Genomic DNA, 4,956 nt, shown 5'->3' with positions numbered 1-4,956 from the left:
TTGATTGGTAGAAAAATGGCTTCATTTGTAGAAATTATTATGTTTTTATTTATTAAAATTTTATGCCTAGTAATTTCATATTAGTGCTCAGTACTGTTCTGAGGTTGGGAAAAGTACCAAATCATTGTTTGGAATCTTAATTGAGGATCTGGATACTAAAAAAGTTTCAAATGTATGAAAGCACAATAATGGACATTCCTCTAAATCCACTTTTTATTTTATTTTTTATTGAGGAATAAACAGTCAATTTTATTGGGCTCAGACTAGAAAACTGTAGGTCTTGAGAACCTCTGTGAATTTGTCAGTTTTCTTCTCTGTGTTCTTTTTGGCCTGCTTCTGTAGCCTCATAAGCTGCTTTTTCTGATGATGGATCATGGACTTCTCCTCTCTCTTCTCCTCCAGGGTGACTGTTACCACCTGGTACTTCCAACCAACCTCATGAGCTGGGTGGCATAGGTAGGCAAACTTCTTTGTAGGCTTTAGACACAAAACCTTGAAGGCAGCAGGAACCACCATTTGCTTTTTCTTGTCATGGGGTGGTGGGATCCCAGCAAACATCTTGAGGTGGTTCAGGGCATCCTGGCCTTACTTGGTCTTGTGGAGAAGCATGTCCCCCACGGCTGGGACTCAGAAGTGGTAGGGACCATGAGAGGGGTTGGTGTTCATTACTTGTGGAGGAAGGCTAAATACTTCAACTTATGTCTGTAGAAACTGCCTAAATGTCGATGCCCTCACAGCATACAAACACAGCTTTCTCACTGATCTGGAAGAACCACGACAGCCACCGGGTGGCTCAGGAGGTGATCTCAGCCATCCAGCACCAGGACCTGCCCTGCTGCCATCTTTAGCAGTTGCCTAGGCTGAAACAATTATTTTAAGTGATTGAAAATATTCTAAAATTTGGGTAGGATAAGTTTAAGAATGTGTCCTGCATGTGACTATCTCCAGCACTATAAATTGAAATTATGTGGGTCCAAATAAATTAACTAATATTTAAACTTCATGACCCGGGGCGGATTCATGTCAATATATGGCAAAACCAACCAATATAATATTGTAAAATAATTAGCCTCCAATAAAAAATAATAAAATAAAATAAAAAAAGGAGACAGATCCCGAAAAATATTTCTATGATTTACAAAATAAATAAATAAATAAAAAATAAACAAAAAAAAATAAACTTCATGTATTCCTTTCTCTTTTAATATGCCACACCTAAACAATTATCCAAAGCCAAAAAAGAGAGTATTCAAATGAACTGAGAGGCATTATCTGCTTATTTAACTGTATACACATATAATTTTATGTGTGGAAAAACTATTTCTGAAAATGAATAGCCATCTTTATCATTTTTTTTCATTCTATGGTTACTCATAACTACCTGAGATATTCATGAGAATTTCAATTTAGCAATTATGTTTGTGAGATAATATATTCACTAGGAAAAATGTTATGTCGTTAAAAATAATTACTCATAGAATAGCTCATGCATGTTAAGTCTCTTCAGTCGTGTCTGACTCATAGCAACCCTATGGACTGTTGTCCTCCAGGCTTCTCTGTCCATGGGATCTCGAGGCAGGATTACTGAAGTGGGTTGTTATGCCCTCCTCCAGGGGATCTTCCCGACCACACACCTCTTATGTCTCCTGCATTGGCAGGAGGGTTATTTACGACTAGCACCACCTGGGAAAGCCCATCCATAGAGTAGATAGGAAGTCAAGTAGGTTGTCAGGTACTGAACAAATTCCCACTCAAACCTGAGAGTCTCTAACTCCCTGAACTTGGGTAAAGAAAAAAGGTATTGTAAACCTTGAGTAGATATTAAGATCAAGCACACAGGAATATGCATTATATGATTGAATTTTATATGCTAGACTGTCTCTGTCTCCTCTTAGAAACCTCCCATGCAGAATAATATATTCTATTGTGTCTCTCCTCTTACATCATTGCCGTCTCAGATATTTGCCCAATTTATTAGCATGAAAACTGGGATTCAGTCACTTAATTTATCTTATTGCCTTTTCTGTTTAGTCTTGGCTCTGTGTTAGCTCTCGCTACCACTAGTTTACTTAACAGGAGAACATGGACTAATCATCAGCATAAGTGAAAGCCTTACATAGCCAGGAGATATAAAGGCTTTAATCAATACTGATTATTGATTATTTGCAATTGTCATTTAGCCAGGATAATTAATTAGTCTTTCAATCCCCCTCTTCTAAATATGCATGTGTCAATATAAGTACACTTAGAAACACATGCTACAACTAACATTATCTATGATAAATATACCTTTCCAGTTTTGAACAAATATTTTTGGGAAGGGAGCATTGATAAAAAAGGATGAGTTAACCATACTTGTTATTGATCTGTGCAAGCCCCCCATCTGGTTTGATCAGTTTCCTTTTCTTCTCTCTCCTTACGTCTCTCTCTTCTTCTATTGACCGTGATTCTAAAATTTTTAATGTATATTTGTTAAAATTGCAAGAATATGTTTTACATTTTACATTAACAACATTTAAAAGAAAATTTTATGTTGATTAATATGGTTTTAAGATCTATCCTTGATGCTGCTTTGTCAACCTCTAGTACACTTCTCCCTGCAACATTTTTGTTTAAGAACAGCTACTCAGTTCAGTTCAGTTCAGCTCAGTCATGTCCGACTCTTTGTGACCCCATGAACTGCACCCCGCCAGGCCTCCCTGTCCATCACCAACTCACGGAGTCCACCCAAACCCATGTCCATCGAGTCGGTGATGCCATATAACCATCTCATCCTCTGTCGTCCCTTTCTCCTCCTGCCCTCAACCTATCCCAACATCAGGGCCTTTTCAAATGAGTCAGCTATTCGCATCAGGTGGCCAAAGTATTGGAGTTTCACCTTCAACATAAACCCTTCCAATGAACACCCAGGACTGATCTCCTTTAGGATGGACTGGTTGGATCTCCTTGCAGTCCAAGGGACTCTCAAGAGTCTTCTCCAACACCACAGTTCAAAGCATCAATTCTTCTGTGCTCAGCTTTCTTTATATAGTCCAACTCTCACAACCATACATGATCACTGGAAAAACCATAGCCTTGATTAGACAGACCTTTGTTGACAAAGTAATGTCTTTGCTTTTTAATATGCTGTCTAGGTTGGTCAAAACTTTCCTTCCAAGGAGTAAGCGTCTTTTAAGTTCATGGCTGCAGTCACCATCTGCAGTCATTTTGGAGCCGAGAAAAATTAAGTCTGCCACTGTTTCCACTGTTTCTCCACTATTTGCCATGAAGTGATGGGACCGGATGCCATGATCTTAGTTTTCTGAATGTTGAGCTTTAGGCCAACTTTTTCACTTTTCTCTTTCACTTTCATCAACAGTCTCTTTAGTTCCTCTTCACTTTCTGCCATAAGGGTGGTGTTATCTGCATATCTGAGGTTATTGATATTTCTCCCAGAAATCTTGATTCCAGCTTGTGCTTCTTCCAGCCCAGCGTTCCTCATGATGTACTCTGCATATAAGTTAAATAAGCAAGGTGACAATATACAGCCTAAACTTTTCCTACTGGGGACCAGTCTGTTTTTCTATGTCTGGTTCTAACTATTGCTTCCTGACCTGCATACAGGTTTCTCAAGAGGCAGGTCAGGTGATCTGGCATTCCCATCTCTTTCAGAATTGTCCAGAGTTTATTGTGATCCACATAGTCAAAGGCTTTGGCATAGTCAATAAAGAAGAAATAGATGTTTCTCTGGAACTGTCTTGCATTTAATGATCCAGTGGATGTTGTCAATTTGATCTCTGCTTCCTCTGCCTTTTCTAAAACCAACTTGAACATCTGGAAGTTCACGCTTCATGTATTGCTGAAGCCTGGCTTGGAGAATTTTGAGCATCACTTTACTAGTGTGTGAGATGAATGCAACTGTATGGTAGTTTGAGCATTCTTTGGCATTGCCTTTTTTTGAGATTGGAATGAAAACTGACCTTTTCCAGTCCTGTGGCCACTGCTGAGTTTTCCAAATTTGCAGGCATATTGAGTGCAGCACTTTCATAGCATCATCTTTCAGGATTTGAAATAGTTCAACTGGAATTCCATCACCTCCACTAGCTTTGTTCATAGTGATGTTTTTTAAGGCCCACTTGACTTCACATTCCAGGATGTCTGGCTCTAGGTGAGTGATCACACCGTTGTGATTATCTGGGTCGTGAAGATCTTTTTTGTACAATTCTTCTGTGTATTCTTGCCACCTCTTCTTAATATCTTCTGCTTCTGTTGGGTCCCTACAATTTCTGTCCTTTATTGAGCCCATCTTTGCATGAAATGTTCCCTTGGTATCTCTAATTTTCTTGAAGAGATCTCTAGTCTTTCCCATTCTATTGTTTTCCTTTCTTTCTTTGCATTGATTGCCGAGGAAGGCTTTCTTATCTCTCCTTGCTATTCTCTGGAACTCTGCATTCAAATGGGTTTATCTTACTTTTCTCCTTTGCTTTTTGCTTCCCTTATTTTCACAGCTATTTGAAAGGCCTCCTCAGACAGCCATTTTGCTTTTTTGCATTTCTTCTTCTTGGGGATGGTCTTGGTTCCTATCTCCTGGACAGTGTCATGAACCTCCATCCATAGTTTATCAGGCACTCTGTCTATCAGATCTAGTCCCTTAAATCTATTTCTCACTTCCACTGTATAGTCATAAGGCTCAAGTGGTTTTTAACTCTGTTACACATGTTTTAACATCTATGTGCTAGATACCCAACTTTGGAGAAATTCTTATTTGAAGTGTTGGAATACCAGAAACTTTTAAGCCTTTGTAATATTTTGATTCCCAGGTTGCTCAGTAGTAAAGAATCCACCTGTAATGCAAGAGACATGGGATCAATCCCTAAGTCGGGAAAATACCCTGGAGAAGGAAATGGCAACCCACTCTAGTATTCTTGCCCGGGAAATCTCAAGGACTGAGGAGCCTGAGGGCTACATTCCATGGGG

General features: G+C 39.1%; 1 pseudogene; it reads right to left on the bottom strand.

Annotated features, from left to right (window-relative positions):
• Positions 1 to 258: 258 nt before the first annotated feature.
• On the bottom strand, positions 259 to 842 carry LOC129546246 (large ribosomal subunit protein uL13 pseudogene; annotated as a pseudogene).
• Between the last annotated feature and the right edge of the window lie 4,114 nt (positions 843 to 4,956).

The sequence above is a fragment of the Moschus berezovskii genome, chromosome 22 (assembly GCF_049115385.1).
Source record: "Moschus berezovskii isolate FMDL1 chromosome 22, NW_MosBer_1.0, whole genome shotgun sequence".
Lineage (NCBI taxonomy): Eukaryota > Metazoa > Chordata > Mammalia > Artiodactyla > Moschidae > Moschus > Moschus berezovskii.
This window is presented reverse-complemented; position numbering and strand designations above follow the sequence as displayed.